The sequence below is a fragment of the Podarcis liolepis genome (genome assembly GCF_965112155.1).
Source record: "Podarcis liolepis genome assembly, chromosome: 17".
NCBI lineage: Eukaryota > Metazoa > Chordata > Lepidosauria > Squamata > Lacertidae > Podarcis > Podarcis liolepis.
The window spans coordinates 24497812-24513470 of record NC_139571.1 but is presented as its reverse complement, the minus strand read 5'-3'; positions in this window follow the sequence as shown (position 1 = coordinate 24513470).

Genomic DNA, 15659 nt, shown 5'->3' with positions numbered 1-15659 from the left:
GCTCTGGATAAGCATGTTAAGAGTTTACACTTCTTTTTGCTTCAAAGTCCAGAGCGTGTTTGGGGGGGGGGGGACATGATGCTGCAACCTTCTTGCAACCAAGCAGGTTGGCATGTGGTATGTGCTTGCATAAAAGAGGATCTCAAATCCCTGGAAGAAACACAGAGCAGAAATAAAATAAGTAAGGCTGCAACGCTATGAAGAGTTGCTGAACTATAAGACCCACTGAACATCAGGGGGACTTACTTCTGAGCAAATATGCATAGAAATCTACTGCTAGATTTTTAAATGTTTAAAACATAACCCCAGCTCTCCGCCGCCCCCCCAAAAATGTTTCTTACAAAAATCCAGCTCTGGACAAAGAACAGAAAATGTAAAAGAAGTTGCACTTTGGCATGTTCTCAACTACTAAACATGAAGCAAAATTGCAGACAAATTCATGAAAGATGCACAAAATCCTCCTTGTTCTTCAACGATGATGAATAAATTCTCTTCTGAAAGACTGATGCCATTGTTTTCATTCTCCACTTATTTGGTGAAACTGTTCTAAATTTATATCCGTAGCTGTGTAAAAATTGTCAAAAACATGCTACACCAGCAGTTTCCGTAAGGTCTATATATAGAAGCTTAGGGCTCCGGTCCTTTACCTCCATACCTGGGAGTAGGCTCCATTTATCTCAATGAAACTTAGACTGTGTATACATCATATATGTAAACCATATTTCAAAATACACACTTTCCTTCAAAGAATTCTGGGCACTGTAGTTTGTTATGGGTTACTGGGTATTATAACTCTGTGATAAGCAAATCAGGGTGGGGGGAGAATGTGGTTTGGATGTTCTTTGAAAATAAAGTGTGTACACAGACTCACTTCTGAATAGATGTGTATCAGATTACACTATAAGCCACTAAGAGGAATACAGGAGGTCCTTATCAGTATAAAGAAGTTCCCCCACATTTGATTAAATCTCATCTCTGTGGGCCAAGTGAGATGTGATGGCAAAGGGATTATTCATTTAAAGTCTCTCTCTCTCTCTCTCTCTCTCTCTCTCTCTCTCTCTCTCTCTCTTAATCCAAATGGTAACTTTCCTTTCCTCCCAAGCTGCTTTCAATGGACATGATTTTAAAAAGCTGGTATAGCTCACTTGGTAGAGCATGAGACTCTTAATCTCAAGGTCATGGGTTCAAGCCCCACGGGGGGGGGGAGAGATTCTTGCTTTGCAGGGGGTTCAACTAGATCAGTGTTTCCCAACCTTGGATCTCCAGCTGTTTTCAGACTACAATTCCCATCATCCTTGACCACTGGTCTTGCTAGCTAGGGATGAAGGGAGTTGTAGTCCAAAACTAGCTGGAGACACAAGGTTGGGAAACACTGGACTAGATGAAGAGATGGTCCCTTCCCACTCTACAGTTCTATGACTCTAATGCTGGATACAACCTATTAAATGAAATAATGCATCTAACAGCACATTTTGTTGAGCCTTATGATCAGAACTGAAAACATTGTGCTAGTCTAGTGAAAAGCTTCCACGTTTTTCCTTGATCCCTTGCCATGCCCCCTCAGTTTCAAAAGCCATGAAGTGTGTGACTATGAGTCCTGGAAGACCTGTTCTCTGCCCTGCAGGCCTTTTCCAACTGGCTTGGAAGCATGGGGCCTTGACTGACTCTAGCTACAAAAGCTGAGGCTGCTGAACAGACCCTTGGTCTGAGGTGTTTGTGGTGTTTTGTTGAGGAGGAGTTTGTTACTATTGTATTTTTTTGTATCTTTATTTTAGATGTGGACATTGTTCAGTTTGGTGGTGTATTTTTAATGTTTGGTTTATTTTTTATGAATACTTTTCTTATGATGTAGTTATGTATTCTTTTCATGTTGTAAGCAGCCTTGAGCATGGTTTAAACTGTGGAAAGACAGCATACAAATAAAATTGTGTGTGAGATAGAGAGAGACGGGGGGGGGAGAGAGAGAAAGAAATGATATTCCCCCAAAGAACAAGTTGAAAGAACCAGTTTTCTGGTTAACGGGGTTGGTGGTTATTGACGTAGATTTCTGAAATACTCAAATATCCTGCATTTGAGAGTGAAAGAAAACCCCAGATGAACATATTGGGGCAGATATACTATTCCTGTGATCTACAATTAGTGTTTTGTACATGCCTAAGTAAATTACACTGAAAGGTAAAACAGATTACAGGCACCCCCACTTATGTGCAATCCACTTGCTCATGACTATGTATATGTGCGGTGCTGGGAAATAAATCAATAATGCAATTCTAACCTGAAATGGTGGGAGAGAGCGGGACAGTCCTTGCAGATCATGAGGAGACTCTCCACAGAGCCCAAAGAGGACATCAGTGAGCCAAAAGTCCAGAAAGAAAGACTCTCAAAAATGGCGCACTGGAGCGCTCACTGCCTGCCGCGCTACCCCACTCGACAGCTGTTGGGTGTGAAGCTGTATCTACTGTATTTAAAATCAGAGTGATTATTTATTTAGAGGATTTAGAGTCACGAAGACTGAGGTCTGCATTCTACATGAAGTTATCACTTGATCATTCCAGATCTTGCCCTTTCAAGTGATTTGTACAAAAGCAACAGGACAATCTTCCTGTGGGACTGCAGTTTACCTTGGAAGAGAGCAAAATCCTGCATCTCTCTTACTCTCTTGCACAAATCCACAGGATTTGGCATCTAGCTGTAAAGAAATGGGAGCTGGATCTGAAGTAACAAATGCAAAGAGATATTGGGCAGGGAAAGAAAACCTCAGAATAAACCGATCAACCCAGCAAAGTAAGGAACACGGGTCCTTTGCCTCGTTTCATTTGCCTCCTGTCTCACATAGTACAATACTAAAGTGGGGTCCCTACTTACACACATTTCACTTGTGCATGTGGGGCCCCAGAACATAACCCCCACATAAATGTGGAGTTGCCTAAATATCGGTGGTGCATCAATACACCAAATTAGCTGTCGTTCTTCATCTCATGATAGATATCTGATGTAGGATTTAGTGCCAATTTGTCCATTACTGGGTGGACAGTTTTTCCTCGAAATGTTGCAGGAAGCAGGTCAGCAATCTAGTACACAGCTTTTTCCTTCCTTTTTACGAAAGTGGTGGGTCACACAGGTAAAATGCCAGTTTCACAGCACATAATTAATCTGGAGATGAGATCATGAGGAGCTATGGGTAGGCGCTGGATAAGGCTACTATGGAAACTTTAACCTGTAAACCTCGTATAAATGTTGTAAATGTTTGCTTGCTGTTGAATGAAAAGTCAGGAACTGGTGGCAAGAGCTGCCAAAAGGCTTTCGCAAAAGGAGCACACTGTCTGGGAAATTCTTTTTCTTTCTTTCTGCAAGGGTATGAATATGATGGGATCTATTTCCCTGCTGAATTGTCTATGGGTCTTCCTACCCCAAAACTTTCTCGCTTCAGGCAGAAATATGCAGGTTATATGTCTTGTGCAGCCTTGCCAGCAGTTAAGCAAGCACAAACCTGTCAATATGATGGTAATAAGGAAATAATAGGAAATAACAAGCTCTTTCCCTTCCTCAAGATTGTACAATGCAGGAAAATAAATCAGACTATTGTTACAGGTAACCCAGTATTTTCTACATCAGGGGTCTCTAACATGATGCTTATGAGGTTCATGGTGTCTTCAGACATCTCGCTTGGTGCCTTCTAATATGTTATTTGCCCCCCTTTGCCCCCTAATTTGTATTAGTTTTCAATTACAATCCAATAACAGCCTCATTATAACAATACCAATTTATAATACAATTACTAATACCAATAGTTCAAATACCAAATTATATAATTTAGATAAGGTGCCCCCCATGTGCTATAATTGATGGTTTGATGCTTTTCTTTATTTCTGCGTTCCAAAATCTTATTAATTCCTGTCATAGTAATCATCCCTTATACAACAACTGCAATATTAACAACTTCTATTCGTGTTGACACATTAAACAATTTATAAAGCTACAAGTGAGGCAGTCAAACTATATCCTTGTTCTTCCTGTGTGTGGCAATTATTCTGTCCGTGGTGTTTCTTCCTGTCCTTGGAAAATGTTATGCCTATCTTTTCCTGGTTCTTGCTTTGGGTGGAGCTGATATCCCATTGTTGTTGCAGAAATTTCTTCCTCACTCTCTCCTGTGCTTCGTTGTTTTAACAACAGCTGCAAAAGTCACTCTGCCTCCCTTTGTGGGTATGTATGTGGGGTGGTTATTATTTTATCCTTGGCAGACAAGCTACAGCTTCCAGCCATGTATTTATTTTTATTCTCAGAATGTACCCCACTTGGGCCCAGAGGAATCCTTAGGAAAGGAAAGAAAAGAGCAAGGCAGTTGTGCTTCACTTCCCAGCATCAGGAGGAAGAGGAAACTTCTTGGTAACTATCCGAAGGCCAGACATGTAGGGGGGCTATCCGAGATGGAAGCGTTTTAGTGACTGCAGTAAAATGAGGGGTTCTGGAGTCGCCTGCTTTGTTCGGGTGTTTAGTTTGTATGTGTGCTGGTGTGTGTGCTGCCTGGCTGTATTTGTGTGGGGTTTGTTGTTGTTTTTCCTGTGGGGGTTGCCAGAGGTGCAGAGGATTACTGAGTAGTACTAGTGTTCCTTGTGGGAAATTGATACTGCTCCCTAATTCTCCAGTTCAGATTTGAAGCCATATTTAAAGTGAATTATGAACACCAATATGAATCTTCTTATAGTTACTTAGCATTGGCTAGAGCAGAAGGTCAGGTAAGGAAATGAGAAACACTGCAGTTGTAGAAATATTAATTCCAGGACTGTGGCCAGAAAAAGGAGACAAAGAGCAGAGATTTGGTCTCTTGTTCAAAACACTAAAGTCCTAACAAACCCTGGGCTCCTAGGCCTGACAAATGTTTTGACTGATACACCACCTTTTCTCTAAGAAGATTGAGGTAGCATGTATGGTTCTCTGCCCTTCATTTTATTATCACGATGACCTTGTAAAGTAGGCTAGGTTATTCACCGAGTGAGCTTTGTGGCTGATGGGGGATTTGAACCTAGGACCATCACTGTACACACTCTGCCCCGATGACTAAGCCAGTATTGTTGTTCTTATCCTGCCCATCACCCTAAGGCAGTGTTGCCCAACCTTGGGCCTCCAGCTGTTTTTGGACTACAATTCCCATCATCCTTGACCACTGGTCTTGCTAGCGAGGGATGATGGGAGTTGTAGTCCAAAAACAGCTGGAGGCCCAAGGTTGGGGAACACTGCCCTAAGGTACAACAATTAAAACACACATGCTTAGGGTTGGTTTTGGTTTTCTGCAAGCCTCGAGGGAGAGCATTTAACTCACAAAGAAAATCATTTTGGTAATTTTCCAGAGTCTTTTCATCACAAACAGTAGGAATGATAAGTGGTTTGCATGTTACGTCTATTGGCTTCATAATATCAAAGGGCCATGTTGCGTTAGAGCAGCATTTGGATGTGGTAAGCAGAGCCGTCTTTCCTATTGGGCTTACTGGCGCGTTGCGCCAGGGCGCTGGCCTCTCAGGGGCACCACAGCGAGTGGGGGAGCTGCACGTCTTTGCCGGTGGCCTCCCTTTTCCCTGCACACTTCTCTCTGGGGGAAGAGAGCGATCACCGCAGAGGCTTGGGAAAAGGTCAACAACTCTGGGAAACTCGGGGGAGGGGAAGGGGTGCCGGAGGGAACTTTGCACCATGGTGCCAGATATGCTTAAGACGGCCCTGGTGGTAAGAGCATGCATGCGTGGTTGCTGGTTTGGGGACTTATTAGCATTTCTTTCTGCAAACAACTACTGTTCAAGCTACAGTGAAGAAGAGCAAGAATGAATGGAGCAAAGCATTCGACCACTGGTTAATGATACATCACCAAGAAATTCAGTCTATTATGGCAAATTATTAGTGGGCTTCAGCAATTTATAGTTTGTTTTCACTCTTACTTTTCTAGTTTAATCTCTCCCAATATTTCTAAATTAAGAAAGCAAGACACTTTTTACTTCTACTTTTTATCTGTAAATCCTGGCAACCCAGAGCAACATGAAACACATAAGGATAGGAAAATTGTTTTTCAACTCCAGTTCTATCTTTTCTTTTGTGTCTTCCTGCTTATCCTTTCTAGGATGTGTGTGTGTGTGTGTGTGTGTGTGTGTGTGTGTTACCCTTTTTAATGCTAATGCATGAATACTGGAGAAGCTCCCTGTTATAGATGTGATGTCACTGCTGTGTAAATGCTATTATTCTTTGTCAGGATTTTAGACCCCAGGGATAAGAGGAGGAAAGGGAAAAAAGCCAAGCTGACCTCTAAATATGTCCTTCCCCTAGTGAAGAATACGGCAGGCTGGGGGACTAAAAAGAGTTGAATTTTATCTCAACTGGGAAACAATTTGCAAAATATATATACTGTATATATGAATCGCTAGGGTTTCTTGTGTGCTGGCTCAAGGGGGTATCAAGGGAGCAGACTCTGCATGAGAAAGTGGCTTTCACAAGGTCGTCAAGAGAAGGCGTAAGTCCAGAAATAATGTCCCAAAGCCTTGCTGAGAAAGAGCTGTTTGAACCGGCAAGCTGTAGAAGGGAGTGCAGCTTTATCACACGAGAGACTAATCAGTGTAGGTAGTGACAAGTCAGCCAGCTATGACTCAGCATTTCTTTTTGACAGAGTTGCTGGTTGCTGAGGTTGGAGTTTTACGGTTGATGTTTCTGCCCTTAGTCACACAACCTGCTTGGAAGATCCATCAACAAGGAAATTGCCTGGTAAAGGAAATTGCCTGGTAACGTGAAAAAGCACGGTTTGAACACAGCGGTACCTGCCGGTAATATAAAGGTAAAGGTAAAGGTACCCCTGCCCGTACGGGCCAGTCTTGACAGACTCTAGGGTTGTGCGCTCATCTCACTCTAGAAGCCGGGAGCCAGCGCTGTCCACAGACACTTCCGGGTCACGTGGCCAGCGTGACGAAGCTGCAACTGGCGAGCCAGCGCAGCACATGGAACGCCATTTACCTTCCCGCTGGTAAGCGGTCCCTATTTATCTACTTGCACCCGGGGGTGCTTTCGAACTGCTAGGTTGGCAGGCGCTGGGACCGAACGACGGGCGCGCACCCCGCCACGGGGATTCGAACCGCCGACCATGCGATCGGCAAGTCCTAGGCACTGAGGTTTTACCCACAGCGCCACCCGCGTCCTTGCCGGTAATATACACAGAGATAAAAAATTTAAAAAGTGAGCAAAGAGGGAAAGGACCTCCCCAAAATAAATACATAAATAAATAAATAAAACTGGTGAATGGGAGATGGTGCCTTCTCAGATGGTGTGCTACCAGCACCCAATACTTATAGAGAAACTGTCCAAGAGCCCTCAGCCATGGAGATTACCCTTATGGGCCATCATTTGTGATCTGATCGTCTGGGGGCTGGGAATCTCCTTGATTTTGTTTTAATCATTATTTTTTTTTATGAGATCACAGCTGGGTTAGAAGCCTTTGGCAACTGGGGATTCCCAGTCAAGTCAATTTGACCCATACCATAGATATGGCTCACCTATCTCGAGATATGAGATGAGAATTACATTACTTAAACCCACCAAAACCCAACAGTCAGATGGAGGCAAAACTAATGCTATTAAACAAGGAAGCCATTATGAAAAGAACACAGCACCGTAGGGGACTTTGATGGCTCTTCCCTATGCAATATGCTGATTTTTATGACAAAAAAACTCCCACAAAACACTCAGTAAGAAGCTTTTCAGAACCACACTATGGCTAGCAATTAGACTCTTATTCAACGCTTTCCATGTTGTTTTCTCTTTCCACGTTCTCGTTACGACTCCAGTGATGTTTATTGACATTATGGTGTTTTTAATTAATAGAATAGCTTTCTGTTTTCAGTAACAGAAATGAGCTAAATGGATGCAGCAACCCACATGAGAGGCAGAGCAAGCCGGGGGATGGATTTCAATTTTTTTTTCTTTTTAGGTGATCTCTCTTTTTGTTTATCATTGCAGTGACTGGAGATATTGTGGGTGGCTAAAAAATGCATTTGCAAGCATTGAATCTTTTGTTCTGTGTGCAATCAACTAATTTCCAGAGCCACCGTGTTCGCTCATCCTAAATGTGTTGTCAAATGGGATAAGAGAATGCGCTGATATGTGGCTATTTATGGCCTTCTTTTCAATTACTCGCAGAATCTCATTTCATTCTCTTCAGAGTCACATTCCCTGCTCCCTGTACACATCCATGGATGGGAGTAAATAGCTTCCACGGTGGCATTCATGGTTTTGAAGAGCCACCATCTGTTGCTTCATCTCTTGGGGTTGGCAGCTCTGTAGAATGCAAGCAAGCTTGGCAGGATTCCTTGCATAGGCTATAGATCCAGATGTAACACGCAGGGAAGGGTGAATTATTGAGATTACTGTTGCAAAAGTGACCAGAATGTCTCACTATACTCATGAAAATAAGTAAGTAAACATGTGCAGGCAAAAGAATAGACACTTTAATTCAGTATAATATGATAGCCTAGGCTGGATCATCAACACGGCTTACTGATCTTTAAATTACTAGTATTTATCACAGTGGGTTGGATCCAGAATGGGGCTGATCTCTTCCAAGTGCTCCTTCTATTTGTGGAAGGTACTTTGAAGTCCAGGAAGCTCCAAGCAGAAGAAGGAAGGGACAGTTTTCAGCAATTCCCCCATTGCCTTACAGCTCCCTGGACTAACTCCTGTGCTGTTTGAGAGGTCTCTCCAACCATCCAGAAAAGGCTTTCAGGGTTGCTGGGGACACAGGAACAGGCAAGAATCACTCCCCACCTCTCTTTAGCTGGAGCATCCCATCAGCAGATTTCCACTCACAATAGCTCTGGATCCTGTTAATTATTATTGTTTAACTGCACACTGAAATGGAGAATGCCTATTTGAATGTTGCTAAGTGTCTAACACTGGAAAATTCCATTGGAGTATACTAAGCTAGAAAGAGCTTTCTGAGCTTCTAGCTGAGTTGATGTTAACTGATGGTGTTTTCTGCTAGCCTTCATGTGAGTGTTTAACCTTGATCGCATGATCAAGGTATTCAATACCAAATCTGCATTCTGAAAGGGAGTTGCCTTTGGTCTTTTGTTTCTAGGCACATTTGGAGAAGGAAGTGATAAGATGCTTCTCCAGGAGCTGTATGGCTTTAGGCTGGATGCAGGTTAAAACAGGTGATGGGGTACTTGCAGCTTCTTCTTCTGCTGCCTGAAGCAATGACTTTAACCTGCCTAATGGCTGGGCCATCCCTGGACAACAGGGTTCTCCTGGTCCCACTTAAATCCTCCTGCTGGATATTGCTAGGGAGAGGGGATTTAATTTATTTATTTTTGCACTTGGCGCAAACTACATGCTTAACGTAACATGCAAGTTGACTCTGAGACATCTCTCTAGATGCAGCTTCCTGAATCATATCCACCATAGAGATAAAATTTGGATACAGATCACAATAGAGATAAAGTGGGGGGAAATTTTCCTCTCTGCAGATGCTGTAAGATAGGAGGCTTTATTATAGTAATTTATTATTATTATTATTATTATTATTATTATTATTATTATCATCATCATATGAAATACACAGCAATTGTGAACTTGAACTAATAAAGAGTTTGTGAATGGGACTTCAGTCATTCCGCTTTATTTCATTCATTGTGTTCTGACAAATTTCTGTTAGGATTTCTGTGGCCCGATTGCAGCTGGAATCCAATACAGGCATGACTTTCAGTTAGCCTCATATCTTAGGAACTTGTCTGTACCCACCTATCGGTGTTTACAGTATTTACCAAAGCTAGATTAAATGTATTTCCATCAGAAGTTCTAAATGGTAGACTGAGAAGCATCCCCTATCAGAATAGGCTTTGTTTATGTTCTCAGGACATCGATTGCATGAACCACATCCTACTGCATTGTGGGCAGTACGAGCAAGCAAGGGGTCAACTGATCAAACACTTACTAGCAAATTTGCCGGGAAAATCTGAAGCCGCCCATATTAAATACCTGCTGGAGGATAGTTCAAATGATTACACTGACCGTGGCAAAGTTTCTTTCAGAGGTCACAAGAAACAAAGACCATCATGCTCTAGATATACATAACAAAATGACTACCTCGGTCTCTTTCGCCTGTTGTTTGGTTGTCTTAACTGTATTTTGTTTTGTAGGTCTATGGACCTCAATACACACACACACACACACACACACACACACTGTTAAGATTTGAAAGGGGAGTGTTGAATAGTTCATAAAACATTGTCATTTCTTGTGGTTTAGCTTCTGCATTGCTCGGCTCTGAAAGGGAGTGGAGACTGGCTTGGGTTGCCGCTGACTAGGGAAGTGTCATAGCATTTGCCACTTGCACAACTTCTTCCCCACTCTTGTATTAATAACAATCAAGAGAAATGATGCTTTAGTTGCTGTGAATGTGTGAGCCTTTACCCTTAAAAGTTGTGTGATGTGTGTGTTTATGTGTTTTGTCTAAGAGGAAATCATAGGAAACATTTACCTGATCACATTCCCTTCATTTTATGGAAAAGCTGAAAACTAAATGAGGTTGGGGGTATCATAATCTGGGGGAGGGGGAGATTTAAATTCTTCACCAAAAATGAAATAAATAAGATCATTTGGTGTGCGTTCAGCATAATAGGACAGTGAGTATAACCTACTCAAAGCCTCCAGATGTGAATTTAGTTCAAGAAAGACCCAATCCCATCAAAGTGGAATCAGTAGGATAGATAGAAAAGAGTAAGGCAGATGGCAGATTTTTCTACATGAAGCAGGGTGAGTGCAATTTTTCAAAAGAATGTTTTGCAGCACATCTGGCAGGCAAACAAGAACTGGGACCTGTAGGAATAGTAAGAAAGATATTTCATGATTGATATTAATGGAAAATAAAATAAAGGGTCTCACATGATGCTAAATGGGGAACTTTACATATGAAGCTGAATATTCATTTAAACAAAATAGCAGTATCATTATACCCTTGGCTTTGTTTAGCCTGGAGTGTTCTCACATATGCATTTATGAAACAATATACAGTGGTACCTCTGGATGCGAACAGGATCCGTTTCAGAGCCCTGTTCGCATCCTGAAGCGAACGCAATCCGTGTCCCCGCATCTGCGCATGCGTGGGTCACGATTCGCCGCTTCCACGCATGCGTGTGATGTCATTTTGACTATCTGCTCATGCACAAGCAGCGAAACCCAGAAGTCACGCGCTCCATTACTTCTGGGTCTCTGCACCGCGCAACCCAAAAATACTCATCCCGAAGCTACTTCAACCCGAGGTTTGACTGTACATGAAAAGCTGTAGGTGCAGAAATCAACAATCTAAGAACAAGCTCATGTGAAATTCTTTGGTGCCTTACATCAAATTAAATGCTTGCTTGTCAAAGTTTATTTTTAATGTATACAAAAATCAATGTTTCTTCCTTACAAAGTCTAAGTAATTTGAAATTTATTTTGCCCTGGATATTGAACATCTAGGTCCCCACCTAACACTAGTTAAAGGCAACCAGCTGCACATAAGAACTGCAGTTCAACAGATGTGGATACTCAGATGTCTACTTCACAAAATACACATCCTGTTATTTCTGTGGGGCCTGGACGAGCAATGGGCCCCCTTAGGCATATGAAAGCTTGCTTCTGTTCAGATATCTGGGGTGGCCAGTTGTGGACTGCAAAACAAACAAACAAAAAACTAAACCAAAGCGATTTGTATCATCAAATAAGGGAACTAGTTCATGCAAAATTTGCATATGATGATATAGGCATTAATCTGCAAATAAAGTAATAGAAATATGATACATCTCACCACATTGAAGAATACAGCCTGTTGACTTGTGCACTGCTAACCAGGAGCTGCTAAGTGTTCAAGGTTCCTGCTCCCCCTTTTATTGGTTCTGTATCTTAAACCAGACACTGATTGTTCTGCAATAGTGGATACTTTCAAATGAAGGGCTGTCTTCTGCAGCCCTTATAATTAGAGAACTGTCTTCTGTCAAGCCTATAGCTGTCTCTTGTTCATTAATATATACCATCAGGGTTAGCTGAATAACTACCAAGAAGGACTTTGAATAAGTTCCCATTATATAATCAGCTGACCATGGTTAAGTTGGGAGTAAAATAGGGCATGCAACTGTATAGCTTCTTTCTTCGCACCTGAAGGCCATAAAAGCCTTTTAATATTAATGTCCATGCAAAGCAAATCAATGGGGTCATGAATGGTATTTTTATGGGTTTATAGCTAAGGAATGCATGCTCATGAATATTTTTATACCCTCTCCAGCAAACACGACTCACTGTTTGTCTCCCAAGGTCAAGCCCACAGATCTGTAGACATTCCATTTCCCTTTCTTTGACGTGTGAACTAAGGAGACTTTTCTGCAGAAGTCTAATAATTAAAGATAAATGAATTAACTAACTATATCCCAGCTGTCGTTCTCATAGAGCTATCCCAGAGGGAGCAAAGATTAGCCTTGCCCTGCTAATGCCTGCTAAGAAATTTCCAAAGGAACGTACAAAACTAGGAATTGTCGTTTTCCTGCTTTGATGGCCTTACTTAATAATACGTGGTAATATAGCTTATCAAGATGGAGGCTAGATGTTTATCACCAGCTCAGAGAAATCACACCAATTCGGCCACAAAATTGAATAAACTTTCATCAGCTCTATGGGAGCTTTTAGACAGCTGGATTCTGTGACCCCTGTTCAACTTCCTGTACATTGGATTCAGAATGAAAATGCCAGGGAGCTAGATTTTAATCTATATAGTAACCATTTAAAAATGGAATGGCTGGTTCACTGTTGTGGGAATGTATAGGAGCATATCATTACCCTTGACTGTTCCTATTTGTGTTGCTCATAACAAGGATGAATTCAATCCCCCAGTAAGTGCAATTAGGTTCTCTTTGATTTCAAACAATCTGACCTTAAATGGCATTCCATTTTTCTCCTCCTGAAAATAATCATAAAGGAAAACATTACAAGAGTGGCGCAGAATGAAATCTTGCACAGCAGCAGGGAACTGTGGCATTAGAGCATGTTACTAACGATTGGTAAAAGGAAAAGCATTCCCCATTCTGAGTGGTGGAAATATGGTTGCTAACTACTTGTAAACAAATAACTAATTTTCTAGCACAGCAGGCTTGTAGTGGTCGCACAACACATGCACAAATTTATCCAATTTTTGCAGGACATACCTCAAGAATTTATAAATAGTTCATTTTAATCTTGCAGTTTTAACCAACAGCATTGCTGCTTAGCAGGTTTTGCATGTGTATGTCTGTCAGATGACTGGCTGTTGCTGACAATCTTTCTGGACCGATATAAATGCGACAAGATCTACTACTATGAGCTATTGCCTGAGAGAGTTCAGTCCGGCTCGGTTTGGGTGTGCCAGCCAGTTCCCCACGGAGAGCTAGCTGGCGCATCTGAACCTTGCAGGGGGGGGGGGGAGGATTGAGCTCTGGTTGGATTTTGCACAGGCTTGCTCTGGACCAGCATGGAGTCTTATTCCTCCTCCTAGTCATCATCCCTCTATACTTGCTCTCCATCTTCATCTTCCTCAAATACAAAGATGAGCAGGGTTCCTTCATGAGGGGTTCAATTTGTTGCAACTGCAGTCACAACCATGCTCAGACCACCTGCCACAGCTGAGTCTTCATTAGTGTTGGACAGCTCCTTGACCGAAGGTGCTAGTAAAGGTAAAGGGACCCCTGACCATTAGGTCCAGTCGTGTCCGACTCTGGGGTTGTGGCGCTCATCTCGCTTTATTGGCCGAGGGAGCCGTTGTACAGCTTCCGGGTCATGTGACCAGCATGACTAAGCCACTTCTGGCGAACCAGAGCAGCACACAGAAACACCGTTTACCTTCCCGCTGGAGCGGTACCTATGTATCTACTTGCACTTGACATGCTTTCGAACTGCTAGGTTGGCAGGAGCAGGGACCGAGCAACGGGAGCTCACCCCGTCGCAGGGATTTGAACTGCCAACCTTCTGATTGGCAAGTCCTAGACTCTGTGGTTTAACCCACAGCGCCACCCACGTCCCTGACAGAAGGTGCTATGTGGAGGCAAAAGACAGTACACTACATATTGGAGAACATGGTACGCTCAACAGAACTGTAATTTAGAAATATGCACTTAATTACATAAAATCTCCAGGGTTTTCTTAAAAGGTAAAAATACTAGCAGCAACTGTATGGACAGATTCCAGTCTTCACCAGCAGATGAACATGCAAAAATGGAGAATTTCATATCTATGTACAGTTACTTCAGATTTCTCTGACATCCCTACTTCTGATTTCCAGCAACTGCTATTCAGAGACATATTGCCTCTGACACTCTTACATTAAACAATCACTGTTCATATTCATCAGTGAATGCATTGAACACCCTCTAGGTTCAATAGCATGTTTAGGGAGCAGGAGTACATGTGGCTTCTGCACATGTTTTTCTAAACTTCTGCACATATTTTCCTCTTCATTTCAGTTGGAGGAGTTGAGCTGTGTGACTCTTCGTCCACAGATTGGCTCCTTCAGTCAAATGCATGGGAGCTTGTGCACACCAGAATGTGTCAGGGCACAGTGAACTCTTGGTGGAGAAAAAAGTGGCAGCATATCCATTTATGCGCTTGAAAAAGCTGAAAAAGCTGAAAACCCTGTTCTACGCAGTCCATGTACATATCCTGCTTAACTAGCTTCAGCTTCCCAAGAAGGAAAGGAAGAATGGGCATACGCTGTGAGATCATTATTTTCTGACCTGCCCGTCATCCTCATTGTGTTATCTCAATCATCTCCCATCTCTTCTATTTTTCAGCTAGTGATTTGCTGTGAGCTCTTGCCTGAGTTTTGTAGAGCAATTCATCAATTGACTCAAGAGCAGATGTTCCCATATGTATTCCCATTGTCCCATTCTCCCACCCCTGTGCATATATTTCTCCTGGATAGGAAAGCTAAGATTCACAGCTAATATCACAATAACATTGAGAAATTCAATTCTTTTAAACCTGTTGGTTCATCAGTACTGGGACCTATTTATACAATGGACACCTTCAATATAGATAATGCTACATTGGAGCAATGCAAGACTACAGCTGTGTGGCTACTGGGACTGGTATCTCCAGAATACATAGGCCCTTAGTGACCAGTTTATTTAAGACTCTTTTGTAATAGGAGAGCGGCATACTCAATTCAATCTTTCCTCTCTGCTTTCCCTATTAGCAGTACCTGCCAATGTATCCTTCGGGACTTTATTATTATTATTTTTCTTTTACAGAGAAGTATATTAGACTGTAGAATTGTTTCCCAAAGGATATGGTAGAAACTGGAACCATTAAAGCTAGACTTGAGAAAGTACTCGTGGATATACTGTAGAGAACCATCAATCCTGCAATGGGAGAGAAATGAACCAGTCACCCTAATATGTCTTTTCTATCTCTCATTTCAGTGTGCTATATGGTATACCCTTAAGCTGATGCATCTAATCCCCAGGGACACTGCAGGGGGAACCACTAAGAATGTAAGATGACTTTCAGATTCTAAGTGATAAAACATAATATTGAGGCCCGTTTTCTGTTTTTTTTTGGGGGGGCACAAATTGGATCAAGCCTTCAAACACTTGCTTCCTTTTCTTGCCCATGCCTTCTTTTGCACTTCAAGT